A 15809-nucleotide genomic window follows, 5' to 3' on the forward strand; every position below is an offset into this window, starting at 1 on the left:
TGCAGCTCTGTTCCATCGAACCCAAGCGATTAACACTGAACAGAGCAAATATTGACAGCGCTGTTTCCGAACGGTTCAGAGACAGAGATGCGGGCTATCTGGTGCCGTTCTCATGTGATACTGACCATCAAATGGGTCAGTAGGTGGAACATAATTGCTGTTTTTTATCCATTCTAAGACTCGACAAAATAAGTGTGGGTGCGGTAAGGACCACATAATTGAAAACATGGTGATGATTTTGTAAGAAATGTGTGCATTCAAAACATTAAGTAGATCTGTAGTTTGATTATGGTAAGCAAATCATAATGTCAGTGTCCTTTTGAATGGTCTTGTCAATACCAAAGAAATAGATTAAAAAGTGTTCTCTGGCTATTCAGAATATAAAGACTCTTTAGCGGTTTCATTTTACATCGGATGAAGTTTGGACCAATGCAACATAGATTTAATACATTTATACCAATACTCATTACAACATAGATTTAACACGATTGGACCAATACAATATAGACTTAACACGATTGGACCAATACAACATTGACTTAGGACGTTTAGACCAATAAAACATAAAGTTAAGACATTTGGGCGAAGGGCAGCTGAACTACTCTGACATTTGACCAGTTTTAAAATTGTCCTCTTGGATACTCACGTTTACCAGTCATAGAAGGAGTTTTAACAATTGTATTATAAACTGTAATGAGTGTCCAACTTTGTGACACGGTCTGGTAGGAATGAAGAACTTTGACACTACTGTCTGCAAAACTTTCGATACGTTCGCTTCTGTTCTTTCTGAGTTGTGGGAGATAGGGTTGGCGGTAGCTGATTGCTGTTCATAGGGTGTATGTAGGCTTCAGAGGTTGTGACCTATGTTCATAGGTTGTATGTAGGCTTCAGAGGTTGTGACCTATGTTCATAGGTTGTATGTAGGCTTCAGAGGTTGTGACCTATCCACCTCCAGCGTCTCAAAAGGATATCTATTTCAATGGGCTGCTGCTTTGTTCTTTGCCACAGTTCCTCGTTCGAGATCTTGTCTGGCCAGCAGATTTTAAGAATCTTCCTCCCTGGGTGTTTCATTATGCCTAGTTGTCATTTCCGAGGCCTGAAGTTGACTTGTCAATCCATCAATCTAAACTTAATTTAGACTTCTAAAAAAATATGTAACTGGATCGTTCCGCCCAGAACAAGTGAAGTGGGGAAAAAAAAGGGGGGGGGAGGCTGGTGGAAACGAGAAAGATAAGAGAAAGATAATTCTGTTGGATGCCTTCTTAAAGGGGAGTAATCGGTACAGCGTGCTGTCAACTGTGAGACATGCTATTAGTACGCATTCAATGAATGTGTGAAAAAGTCAGGAATTTTAAAATCAATTCTCTATTTCATATGAACAGTATTTAATAAAGCTTTAGACACATAAGCATTGACTATCTAATACCCGGGCTACGCGACGGAAGATATAGTTGGTTTATTTTGCACGGAACACTCTAACGTCCCTGAAATAAAACGGCCGGCATTACAACGCTCTCTCACCCCCAACAAATTTTTCTAGCCCTAAAATTCTATGTCCTTTTTATGTCTTTTTTATCCTGCGAAGGGCCCGTAATCTCCACCCCATTATAGAATAAGCCCATCAGTTGTAGTCTTCCATCGTCCTTCCTTCTTTCCTAGTGCCATTAGAGAATAGAATGGGTTGCCTGAATCAGCCAGGAAAACCAACGCATTGGAAGAGTTTAGGTCATTGATTAACAATTAACATGCATGAGTAGATTGACACATGAAAGGCGGAGGACGTAATTATCTTCTTTTTTTTTTAAGGTAACGTCTGCAATATATAAGATAAGATAAAATAAAACTTTCCTTTTCTATGAAACAATAATAATTATAATAATTATAGCTTTTATATAGCGCTAGTTTCATGCTTATAGCTTTTATATAGCGCTAGTTTCATGCTTGTAGCTTTTATATAGCGCTAGTTTCATACTTGTAGCATGCTCAGAGCGCTAGTCTCCAATCTCTTTTGTGGACCAGTGGGGGAGAGAAGGTTTTTCCGTGCTGCCTTTAGTCGCTCAGCTCTGCTCGAGTCAGGTGTCAGACCTCGAGCCCCCTTCATAGGTAGCCAAGACAAACCAAGTTCAACTGTAGCCTCTCGATCATGCTACACACAATTAATTCATTCCTATTTGTGCCTTGACCACAGATAGATAAACGACCAAAATGTCTTCAGTATAGGACCATGTTCTCGAATCTAGTACCTTCAAAAACAAAGATGGAGTCTACTAGTGATTAAATAAATACAGACTTACAAACACCGTCAATGTGCATTCTTAGCCTTTATAAACAAACAAAACAGTTTCTAATAACTTATAGACTAGTAGCTATTTTACCAGAAAGCACGCTATGAACTTGTAACTATATATTTATTCAAACACTCAAAAGCTTATTTGTATTTTTAAAATATATGAAATAAAAAGCATTCAAATGTGTTTGTAAATGTTGACAATGTATGACAATTAAAAATTAAAAAATTATATATATTTATTGTTGTTTAATTCAAAAATAAATAATAATTTAGTGCAGTCATGTTCTCATCAAAACCTATATAGCTTTAACATAAATGTTTTCAATCAGGCCCGTCCTACAGGTTGTGGGGCTCTATACAAAACGAACTACGCGTGGCCTAATTTGAGTTGTGATAAGGATAATAAGTGAAAATTAAGATTTTGTATTAGAAAATAAATTCGTCTTTGCATTTTATTTATACTTTACTAAGTACAAAATCAAATCACTGTCAAATTAACTTAACGAGCAATCTACAGTAGATAGTAGTTTTCCAACAATAAGCCGATAAATAGATTTACTATCGACTCGCAAAATATCGCTTTTGTTGTTTTTTTTAATCTAAGAGGTTATTTAGATCTATATTTGTATGCTAGTGACTATTGAAGTAAATTAAGTATTTGAAGTTCTTGTTTTAGTTAGAATTCGGCTTATTATTACATTTTTATTAAATGATAGCTGGCAATGCCGTTTTTTTTAAAATCGCGATTAGGGTTGGCGTTTTCCATATTAAATGACACATCGAAATGACAATTTTGTCTACTTTAAGATTTGTATGAGTTTTCATACGATTTTAATAATCTCAGGACATTTTCATGACTTTTTCTTATATTTTATAATTTCAGGAGAATTCCAGGAAGCCTTTAATAATAAGTTAAAATGGTTTAATTTAATAATTTACACCTAGAATTCGCATCGCGCGGGGCATATGAAAGTGCGGGGCCCACTGCGGCCGCATTGGTTGCAGTGACCTAAGACCGGCCCTGATCATGGGACCCATCGGTAAAAGCACGCCACTGTCCACTGTCTCTTTGGATGGCTTTCCAGCTCTTTTCTGCTGTTTTAGACGGTAGTTGGCTTAAAGCATCAAACTCCTGGTAAACAACTCAACCGCTGTAGGCATATTATATTTGAACTTGTATAACTTGAAAAAAAACTTGAAGAACGTCTTTGTAACAAAACCAAATAGAAATTACTATCTAAACCCGTCCCTAAAATCTGGCATATCCTGGAGACGTCTGGCGTACTTAACACGGCGACGTTTATCTTGCATCTTTCTACAAAACTAACATCGAATGAAATCTCTCTCTCTCCCTCTTTCTCTCTCTCTCTCTCTCTCTCTCCCTCCCTCTCTCTCTCCCTCTTTCTCCCTCTCTCTAGTTTAATTTAATAATTTACACCTAGAATTCGCATCGCGCGGGGCCTATGAAAGTGTGGGGCCCACTGCGGCCGCATTGGTTGCAGTGGCCTAAGACCGGCCCTGTTTTCAATATATAGGGATATGTATCACATATTATTAGAACAAAAATTACAAATGTAATGTATTTAAATTTTTTTAACCCCGTTTTTAATGGGGCAACCAAATATTATCTTGATAACTTAAAACTGTGGTCGCAAAACTTTTAATCCAAAAGCTAAATACTAAAAAATGTAATATTTCGTTCATTCAAATAGCCATACATATGTATGGAAATAATTTAGATTAAAATTATAATCTCGTAATCACCTTGACCAAATGTTTTAACTAAAAGAACATTAAAAAACCACATTGTATCATATTTTCATGTGGATAATATTTAGTTTAAAATATTACGAGTTAGATATTACACAAAAAAAAAACTACAAATGATTGCAACAACGGCCTTTGATTTTCTTGGAAAGTAAGGGTAAGCACGATTCCAAGTTCTCATCGATAAGCCAATCTCTTCATTATTCTTGATAAATTTACATTAAAAAAAAAGGTTACAAAGACAGTTTCTGTGGAAACACAAACTTAAAATCGGCCCCCCCCCCCCGAAGTGGTCCACCCAGGCAGGTAAAAATATTCAATATTATCAGAAAGAACTTCAGAATGAAATTCTATCAAATACTAATGACAGAGAAGAATGGAGAAAGAAGTTTGACAGATCGTGTGTGGTGCCCCAGTGGTCCAGAAGACCACTCCCCTTTTAAAGAGCCTCCCGAGTTTGTTACTATTAATAGTGAATAGTTGTAAAAGTGGTGTATTTTATGAAAAAAACTGCTTGCATAAATGATTTAAAAAATTAGATTTTTCATTTTCAGAAAAGAAAAAAGTAACTGTTTCATCAGAACTTTAAATGGTCTAAAATATTATGATGGATTTTTACTATCTTTTCTTGTTTACGAGATCTAAACGAGACGGACGGACGGACAGACATTCCACACAAAACTAATTGCGACTTTTTTCCTTTCGGGGGCCGCTAAAAAACAATTTTAAATACTAAATAGAAATTCAAGCTTTTAATAGTTAAATTGAAATATTGTAGTAGTAGTGAGCATTTTACTATTTATAATTCATTTTGATTGCCCATGCTGATTAGAAATGCGCAAGAATGTTAGTTTGCGTTAAATTTTTTTTTTTTTTTAAATAGCGACTGTCGACTTTGTGTTTGTTATTTCTTTACTTCCCTGTTCATTTCAACTCTCAATTGTTGAATACAAAACATAAAGTGGACTCTGAATCTCGTATTTTCAAAGATGCTAAAGTACGTCGTTTATCCGGATATCAATTAATTAAAAATGTCCGGACTGCCTTTTTTTTTTGGTATTCAGTACCGTATTTAAGTACTCTTGCAGGAGGATCTATGTCGAGGCAGTGAAAGATCAGCGATTAGTGTTCTAAATAACGGTAGGCTACTACGTACAACGCTTTGTTTCCCTGTATATACTTACTTGAGTTTTATGTTTGTGTACGGCGCGACAACCCCATAAGAGTTTTCTTTATATTGTTGGTGAAATGGACCGTTTATAATAGTCCGAAATCGGTTATCCGGACAATCAAATCTCGGACAGACCCCATTACCAAATAAAGCCGGATAATCGACTTTCTACTGTAAGTGGAGGTGAATGTTGTTTGATAATTTTAAAAGACAATCACCTGTTTCTTATTTTCAAAGGAACCGTGTGTGTTTAATATCTCCTGTTCAGAGACATTATGCAATGTTCGCATCTTCATATATTCGTCATCAACTTTTGTTTTCAGTACTGAAACTTAGCTGTGCCAGAAATAGATTGACTTATAAACACCTGTGTTGACTGTTAAGACTTTGAACAAAGTTTCAAGATCTATATCGCATTAGTTTTAATTTCAATATCATTTAATCTAATACTAAAATTTGTATTTTGTGGCCCGACAATTTTCTTTTCTTTGAGTTTCTAACGCTTCTCAGTGCTAGGGTCAAAGTAAAGCTGTACTTTAACTTAAATATTGTCGTATAAAGAACTTATCATGCAGATTGTGCTGAGTCGCAATTTTTGGATCATAAAGTTTTTTTAAAAATCTTGTCACCAGAAGGAAGGGAGGGAATCCAAATCCTTTTTATCGTTCTAGCTCAGGTAGAAAGTCTAAGCTTGTCCCTTCGATAAGTGTCTCGGGGCTAAGAATCATTCTTCCTGTCCCGTCGATAAGTGTCTCGGGGCTAAGAATCATTCTTCCTGTCCCGTCGATAAGTGTCTCGGGGCTAAGAATCATTCTTCCTGTCCCGTCGATAAGTGTCTCGGGGCTAAGAATCATTCTTCCTGTCCCTTCGATAAGTGTCTCGGGGCTAAGAATCATTTTTCCTGTACTTCGATAAGTGTCTCAGGATACGAATCATATTTCCTGTCCCTTCGATAAGTGTTTCGTGGCTATGAATCATTCTTCCTGTCCCGTCGATAAGTGTCTCGGGGCTATGAATCATTCTTCCTGTCCCTTCGATAAGTGTCTTGTGGCTATTAATCATTCTTCCTGTCCCTTCGATAAGTGTCTGGGGGCTAAGAATCATTCTTCCTGTCCCTTCGATAAGTGTCTCGGGGCTAAGAATCATTTTTCCTGTCCCTTCGATAAGTGTCTCAGGATACGAATCATATTTCCTGTCCCTTCGATAAGTGTTTCGTGGCTATGAATCATTCTTCCTGTCCCTTCGATAAGTGTCTTGTGGCTATTAATCATTCTTCCTGTCCCTTCGATAAGTGTCTGGGGGCTAAGAATCATTCTTCCTCTCCCTTCGATAAGTGTCTCAGGCTAAGAATCATTCTTCCTATCCCGTCGATAAGTGTCTCGGGACTAAGAATCATTCTTCCTGTCCCTTCGATAAGTGTCTCGGGGCTAAGAATCATTCTTCCTCTCCCTTCGATAAGTGCTCAGGATACGAATCATTTTTCCTGTCCACTTGATAAGTGTCTTGGGGCTAAAAATCATTCTTCTCAAGTCCACAGGAAATTCCGCTCACGTTGTGATGGAAAGTTATCGTAACTAAAATAAGCGTTAACTTATTCCATTGTCTTTCTCAGCAGACGGAGACAGAGACTAAATTCATTGCAGCGATGGGTTGCATTCATTGAAGATGTTGAAACTGTTAAGACCTTTCATCCTTCCATTCATGCCGGACTTACAGTGTTGCAGACTCCGGTACCACCCAGACCCTTCACTTATTTAAATCCGACCCTGCAAAACCTTGACTCTTTAAAAATAACGGAGCGCTGTGGACTACTTTGAATTTCACGAAACAATATTTGAGTTTCTAATTGAGATATCCGCTGCATCAGCAAAGTCTTGGAATTTAGAGTCCTAGATGAGTTATTTCCATCTTAATTCATTTTAAGTGGCAATTATATTTAAAACTGTGCACGTCTCTATAAAAAGTAAAACGAAACAAACTATTCTAGTACAATGGCTCTCTACTTTTTTCTCCTGTAGGTGAACAGTTTTATTTTTAGAATTTATTATTCAAGCATCTTTGTTTAAATAAAAGACTTCAGGGGAAGTAAGTCTTTATAATGTCACAGGTGTCTTCATTGATTTTTTTTTTTGATGGATTGGCTCATTGGAAAAAAAAAGCATCTTAGGTCAAAATCGAAAAATTATTAATGACTCATTATTACATATTTCTTTCCCATAATTATTAACTTATTTAGTAGAATATACTGTTGTAACTCCGCGCCCGAGCTACACTGATGGTGCGTATCATAGCGCCTTTCAACACAACGAGTATAAGACATGTTGATACCAGGAAGAAGGTCTGTTCTAGATCCAGCTAAAGTTATAGGAGTCTGAACAGTCCGGGGCTAAGTGTTGTCCTGTGTGATACTAGTGAACTGTTTGGAAGACCTGGAGCGACATTGGAAAGTGTGTCTGTGGTCTGTTCTACTGTTCTAGTATTAAGTAGGGCTCTTAGAACTTAAGACATTACTCCCTGTGACTTGATAGCGGAAGTCCAAGTCTAACTATTTGTTGATAGCTTATAATAAATACATCGTTTAGTATTACCTCCTACCTTTCGTTGAGTTGTCTGCCTTGGATTTACAAAAATACTTTTCAATGTTTGATTTCGTTATTTTTTTTAAAGATTTTAAACATTTGTCTACAGCTTAACTTTTGAATTTATGATGGCATTCACTATGCAACTCTATTCTTTGGTAAGACTAGATCCTATATTTAATTTAACGATTCGAAACAAAACGTACATTTTGAGTTAATGGATTAATAAATACTTAAAAGGTTAAGGGACACGATATCATATTATTATGTTATCAATCTTATCTAGATTTAGATTTAGATAGATTCATTTGACTACGTTCTTCATATTCCGCAGACGGACGGACGGAAGAAGGGACAAACAGACCACACAAAACTAATAGCGCCTCTTCCACTTTTTTGGTCGTTAAAAAAAAGTCAAAATATATTACAAACCATTTCTCATCAGATAGAGGCAATATTTAAAGTATCGATAAGTATCGATTCCCCTATTGAAACTCACTCTCTAAGAACAATACTCCATGTCGTCTGCTAAGTTTCTTCTGTTTGATCTACGATACTTGTGGGTACAAAGACTATGCTAAAGGTATTGAAATTCGTGTATGTATGTGATAAGGGTTAGAATCCAGCTTTTATACATATAATAGCCTTGTTAAATTGGGGGGGGGGGGCAGACTAAGACGTTGTTATAGGAGGGCAAGAGATGTCATACGTAGGTCAGAGGTCAAGTAGAAATGTGCCTTTCGTTGTCATGACACCCTGTGGATACAGGTTGAAATGTGAGCACGCCATACCAACTCTACCCAGACTGAGGATCTGTCATAAACATTGAGCCCTTCTGACCAACATTTTAAAGACTGTTGATTAGCGATGACTAGATAGTCTTTAGTCTGAAGCTCATTGAAAGTTCCAACATACCTTTCCGTCTTAGGTCACAATCTTTCTGTTATAAACCACAAAATTAATTGATTAGTACTAAACGATCAACTAATTGGTTAATTTTTGGATTGATTCGTGTTTTGTCGTCTGCTATGAATAATTATGCGAAATTTCAACTTGATCTGAAAATGGCATGTAGGAGAAAAACGTGTCAAACCGAAATAAAGGGATTAAATCCATATAAATATCCACATCTCTCATTACGTAGCATTTATTCCCCTTATTTCGATATCAAACAAAATAGTTAATCACCAATTATTAATTAACTAATTGGTTAATTTTTTTTGAGTCATGTCTTGTCATGCTCAATGAATAATTTAAACTTGATTCGAGAAAAAACATGTTCAAACTATTTACCAGACAGACAGAGTGAGTTGATATACGCTTTGTAAACAAAAAAAATCATCGTCCAGTGAAACTCAGCCTTGGCCTCACTTTGAAAAACAGTTTTCAGGGGCCGGAAAGATCAGCGGGACGATTATGGCCCGCGAGACGTAAACGGGGTCAGTACTGCTGCAGATTACGTTAGTTCTAATATTAGTCACAACTCTCCGAGTATCACAGATATGAACCATTTGCAAATAGCTACACCAACATAAGTATTTAAGGATTTAAAACCTTAACTCTGTCTTTCAAATATGACATCATTTTCCAACAGTTCACATTAAAGACATTTTGAGGACCACTATTTATAAAAGTTATCCTTTTCTTTTTTCTTTTTTTTTTATACCAAACAAATATTTGGGCTGTCGAAGGCTTGAAGGATCACAGATGAATCAATTAATCTTCCTTTGTTCTGGTCTGTCATTTGATCAAACTTTACACGCACAACTTTTTACCTCTTTTGTCTCTTTTCAGAAATAAAAGACAAACAAAAAAGTAATTGAACCACTCACTGAGCGTAAATGTGAGGGCTTAAATGTGAGGGCTTAAATGTGAGGGCTTAAATGTGAGGGCTTAAATGTTCTTCCTGTCTCGTCGCGTTGACGTTCCGTCTGTAATAAAATGTTTGCTTTTAGTTCTAAAATGTATTTAAGATGATGTCTAGTTGGCTATCGGCTTAATGTTGCATCTAAAATGATTGTAGCACTCATGCTCTAGTGTCTACCACCAAGACTGATAAAGTCAAGGATACATTGGGTTTAGCTATGAAGGTGTGGAGATCAAGTTCTAAGAAACATGAATCGGTGCAAATATTAGTTCTAAATAACTTCTAAAGCTCCCGTAAGTTTGGGGCGTGGTGGCCTAATGGTAGAACGCTTGGTTTACTAACTGAGGGGTCTCGGATTCAAATCTAGGTGAAAGTCCCTTGGATTTTGAATTTCGAAATTTTTAGGAAGTCTATGACAGTATGAGTCCACCCAACTTTGACGGGTAATTGACACTAGTTAGGAAAGACGTTGGTCGTTGTGCTGACCACAATACAACCCCATTAACCGTCGGGCAGAGAAACAGATGACCTTTACACTATACGTCCTATAGATCGAAAGGTCTGAAATGGCTACTTTATTTTCCCTTTCCTCTACATTCATGGTGGATAACTCTATGACTACATAGCTATTTTTTTGTGTGTGTGTATCTAATGATTTTTCTCTTGGTTGAGTTGGTCTTCTTGGCCTAGTGATCTTTCTCATGATTGAGTTGGTCTTCTTGGCCCAGTGATCTTTCTCATGGTTGAGTTGGTCTTCTTGGCCCAGTGATCTTTCTCATGGTTGAGTTGGTCTTCTTGGCCCAGTGATCTTTCTCATGGTTGAGTTGGTCTTCTTGGACCAGTGATCTTTCTCATGGTCGAGTTGGTCTTCTTGGCCCAGTGATCTTTCTCATGGTTGAGTTGGTCTTCTTGGCCCAGTGATCTTTCTCATGGTTGAGTTGGTCTTCTTGGCCCAGTGATCTTTCTCATGATTGAGTTGGTCTTCTTGGTCCAGTGATCTTTCTCATGGTTGAGTTGGTCTTCTTGGCCCAGTGATCTTTCTCATGTTTGAGTTGGTCTTCTTGGCCCAGTGATCTTTCTCATGTTTGAGTTGGTCTTCTTGGCCCAGTGATCTTTCTCATGGTTGAGTTGGTCTTCTTGGCCCAGTGATCTTTCTCATGTTTGAGTTGGTCTTCTTGGCCTAGTGATCTTTCCCATGTTTGAGTTGGTCTTCTTGGCCTAGTGATCTTTCTCATGGTTCAGTTGATCTTCTTGGCCCAGTGATCTTTCTCATGGTTGAGTTGGTCTTCTTGGCCCAGTGATCTTTCTCATGGTTGAGTTGGTCTTCTTGGCCTAGTGATCTTTCTCATGGTTGAGTTGGTCTTCTTGGCCTAGTGATCTTTCCCATGGTTGAGTTGGTCTTCTTGGCCTAGTGATCTTTCCCATGTTTGAGTTGGTATTCTTGGCCTAGTTATCTTTCTCATGGTTGAGTTGGTCTTCTTGGCCTAGTGATCTTTCCCATGTTTGAGTTGGTCTTCTTGGCCCAGTGATCTTTCTCATGGTTGAGTTGGTCTTCTTGGCCTAGTGATCTTTCCCATGGTTGAGTTGGTCTTCTTGGCCCAGTGATCTTTCTCATGGTTGAGTTGGTCTTCTTGGCCTAGTGATCTTTCCCATGTTTGAGTTGGTCTTCTTGGCCCAGTGATCTTACTCATGGTTGAGTTGGTCTTCTTGGCCCAGTGATCTTTCTCATGGTTGAGTTGGTCTTCTTGGCCCAGTGATCTTTCTCATGGTTGAGTTGGTCTTCTTGGCCCAGTGATCTTTCTCATGGTTGAGTTGGTCTTCTTGGCCCAGTGATCTTTCTCTTGGTTGAGTTGATCTTCCAAACGGATGGGCGGAAATGTGCATATGACAAAGGCTGTTTATTTATTTGTTGTTATTGTTGTTGCCGGTGACCGAGTCCCAAGGTTGATTCTTATCATCTTGAGGGTAATGAAGACATTAAAGGATTAAGCCAAATAAGGAACTGGCCGACCCTTTAGGATGTACTCCGTGGATTTGATCATGAGACTGCTCCAAGCCCCACACTGCTGCTAACATCCAATCAACACGCATACTGATATTCTGACTTAAGCAAAACATTTCTTCATCTGACTTAAACAAGACATTCTATTTTTCTGACCAAACAAGACATTTTCTTATTTTGACCTTCAACTATCTTGACCTTCACCTTCGTCATGCAGTTGGTGACATGTCTTTGAGTTAACGGGGCCGGGGTGGGGGGGGGGGCGGATGAAATAAAACTCCACATAATTAGGAATATAACCCGTTTTATTGTCCTGCTGGTGTTATTGATCCGTGCGATAATCTTGTCAGAGATCGATACGACCATTGCAATCATGAGGGGAAAAAAGTAGAGGGGAAAATATTTAATTAAAACTAAACGTTTTGTTTTATTTGTGTCTAGGTTGTTGTTTTCTTTCTGCTTGTTTACAAACTGATTGATTGTCTTAATATGGAGTGGCCAGATTGGGAAGTATTTTTAGTTTAAATTTTCAAAAGTGTATAAAAAATATATCAAGAATTTAAATTGTGCAAATATTGTGGGCGTTGTTTGTTTTTTAAATAGGTCAAGGGTAAGACGCTTTCATAGCTTTGGAAAAAAAAAGTTAAATATTAATAAACATCTTCATGTCGGTAGCAATTGAAAATCTTTTTTTAATGTGTTTATTTTTTGTTTCGTTGTCTTTTTCGTATTAAGAGATTTCAAGTTTGAACTTTGCCTAATTTTTGTCCAGTTAACGTAATTCGTGAAAATGGCGCTAACGATTTTCCTATGAATTTGAAAGTTGATGTATATTGTTGGGAAAAAATTACTAGCTCGCTGGCCACACTGGGAATATTTTAGTTTGACCATTATAATTTTTCAAAGTAAAAAAAAAAAGAAATTCAAATTTGGCTAGAGTCTAGAGAACGAGAAAAATATTTATCTTGAACGGACTATAGGCCTACGTCGTCGCTTATTTCCGCATTCCTTGAAGAGTTTCACAAATTTATGTTCTGGACCATTGTGCGCCTCGTCTAAAGTTCTATCCTTGGAATATTCTTTCTCGTGGGGGAGAGGGAGGGGGTGGGAATGTTCCGTTTTTTTTAAATCTAATATTCATGAGTTATTAAGAGAAAAACAATCGCTCCATAAGTTGTATAAAGGAGGTATTGTCTTTTGGGGGGAAATGTATTTCTAATGTATTCCTCGTTTTTTGTTGTATTTAGATTGAGGATAAGCTGTCATACCTGGGGACAATCTTGTCTGAAAAACTTAAAAGAGTGCAGTTTGTCTAGCTTAGAGCTTAGGCTGTGTTGAATGTCTAGCTAGGGATTGATTTCTTTGTCTAACTTATGGCTGTCTTGAATGTCTAGCTAGGGATTGATTTCTTTGTCTAACTTATGGCTGTGTTGAATGTCTAGCTAGGGATTGATTTCTTTGTCTAACTTATGGCTGTCTTGAATGTCTAGCTAGGGATTGATTTCTTTGTCTAACTTATGGCTGTCTTGAATGTCTAGCTAGGGATTGAGTTCTTTGTCTAACTTATGGCTGTGTTGAATGTCTAGCTAGGGATTGATTTCTTTGTCTAACTTAAGGCTGTGCTGAATGTCTAGATAGGGATTGAGTTCTTTGTCTAACTTAAGGCTGTCTTGAATGTCTAGCTAGGGATTGAGTTCTTTGTCTAACTTATGGCTGTCTTGAATGTCTAGCTAGGGATTGAGTTCTTTGTCTTACTTATGGCTGTCTTGAATGTCTAGCTAGGGATTGATTTCTTTGTCTAACTTAAGGCTGTCTTGAATGTCTAGCTAGGGATTGAGTTCTTTGTCTAACTTATGGCTGTCTTGAATGTCTAGCTAGGGATTGAGTTCTTTGTCTTACTTATGGCTGTCTTGAATGTCTAGATAGGGATTGATTTCTTTGTCTAACTTATGGCTGTGTTGAATGTCTAGCTAGGGATTAAGTTCTTTGTCTAACTTATGGCTGTGTTGAATGTCTAGCTAGGGATTGATTTCTTTGTCTAACTTATGGCTGTGTTGAATGTCTAGATAGGGATTGATTTCTTTGTCTAACTTAAAGCTGTGCTGAATGTCTAGCTAGGGATTGATTTCTTTGTCTAACTTATGGCTGTGCTGAATGTCTAGCTAGGGATTGAGTTCTTTGTCTAACTTATGGCTGTCTTGAATGTCTAGCTAGGGATTGAGTTCTTTGTCTTACTTATGGCTGTCTTGAATGTCTAGATAGGGATTGATTTCTTTGTCTAACTTAAGGCTGTCTTGAATGTCTAGCTAGGGATTGAGTTCTTTGTCTTACTTATGGCTGTCTTGAATGTCTAGATAGGGATTGATTTCTTTGTCTAACTTAAGGCTGTCTTGAATGTCTTGCTAGGGATTGATTTCTTTGTCTAACTTATGGCTGTGCTGAATGTCTAGATAGGGATTGATTTCTTTGTCTAACGTATGGCTGTGCTGAATGTCTAGCTAGGGATTGAGTTCTTTGTCTAACTTATGGCTGTCTTGAATGTCTAGCTAGGGATTGATTTCTTTGTCTAACTTATGGCTGTGCTGAATGTCTAGATAGGGATTGATTTCTTTGTCTAACTTAAGGCTGTCTTGAATGTCTAGCTAGGGATTGATTTCTTTGTCTAACTTATGGCTGTCTTGAATGTCTAGCTAGGGATTGAGTTTTTTGTCTAACTTATGGCTGTCTTGAATGTCTAGCTAGGGATTGATTTCTTTGTCTAACTTATGGCTGTGCTGAATGTCTAGATAGGGATTGAGTTCTTTGTCTAACTTATGGCTGTGCTGAATGTCTAGCTAGGGATTGATTTCTTTGTCTAACTTATGGCTGTCTTGAATGTCTAGCTAGGGATTGATTTCTTTGTCTAACTTAAGGCTGTGCTGAATGTCTAGATAGGGATTGAGTTCTTTGTCTAACTTAAGGCTGTGCTGAATGTCTAGATAGGGATTGATTTCTTTGTCTAACTTATGGCTGTGCTGAATGTTTAGCTAGGGATTGATTTCTTTGTCTAACTTATGGCTGTGCTGAATGTCTAGCTAGGGATTGATTTCTTTGTCTAACTTATGGCTGTGCTGAATGTCTAGCTAGGGATTGAGTTCTTTGTCTAACTTATGGCTGTGTTGAATGTCTAGATAGGGATTGATTTCTTTGTCTTACTTATGGCTGTCTTGAATGTCTAGCTAGGGATTGATTTCTTTGTCTAACTTAAGGCTGTGCTGAATGTCTAGATAGGGATTGATTTCTTTGTCTAACTTATGGCTGTGCTGAATGTCTAGCTAGGGATTGATTTCTTTGTCTAACTTATGGCTGTGCTGAATGTCTAGCTAGGGATTGATTTCTTTGTCTAACTTATGGCTGTGCTGAATGTCTAGCTAGGGATTGATTTCTTTGTCTAACTTATGGCTGTGCTGAATGTCTAACTAAGTGACGCAATCTTTGCCTAACTTAAGATAGAAATAAGAAACAAGACCTAGCTCCCTATTGAGGAATGGAATGCTATGAACCTCGTCCAATTGATCTCCTTGTTCACACTGAGACCTACTTAAAAAAACAACAACACAGAATTACCATTTTAAAAACATTTATCCCAAGGAAAAAAAAGATCATTTCTGTGTACAATAAAAGGTTATAAAGTGTGAACTTTGACTTTAACGATCGATGACTGAATGAATAATTCACCAACGAGACTGATTGCCCAGTCATTGAATACATTTCTGGCGCACTGGATAAAATCTGCACACTCGAAGTTATAAATCCATTAATAATTCAATAAGTAGCCTAGCTTGACCGGCTTGGCGTGGGTGAGACATTTTGTCTGTTCTGTGTATATAACAAAAATATCTTCATTTTTGCGTATATAATATATAATTTGTTTCACTTTTATATAGAACACATTAGCATGAGCAAAGGAGGGGGTGTCTTAAACATGTGTATTTTGTCTGATATAGATGAATAAGAGTTATGAATAAAACAATCACTTATCAATAAAACTATCACTTATCAATAAGATAGTCACTTATCGATATCACTTATCACTTTGTCCATTCAATTTAATCTATGATGATTGAAAACCACGTCATATTCACGTCGGTCTA

General features: G+C 37.3%; 1 protein-coding gene across 1 annotated transcript in view; it reads left to right on the forward strand.

Moving 5' to 3' along the window:
* The window catches only part of LOC106054159 (protein PRQFV-amide-like), an 88206-nt gene that overhangs the window by 65827 nt on the left and 6570 nt on the right, over positions 1-15809 (forward strand). The window lies entirely within an intron of this gene.

Source organism: Biomphalaria glabrata, chromosome 4 (assembly GCF_947242115.1).
Source record: "Biomphalaria glabrata chromosome 4, xgBioGlab47.1, whole genome shotgun sequence".
Taxonomy (NCBI): Eukaryota; Metazoa; Mollusca; class Gastropoda; family Planorbidae; genus Biomphalaria; species Biomphalaria glabrata.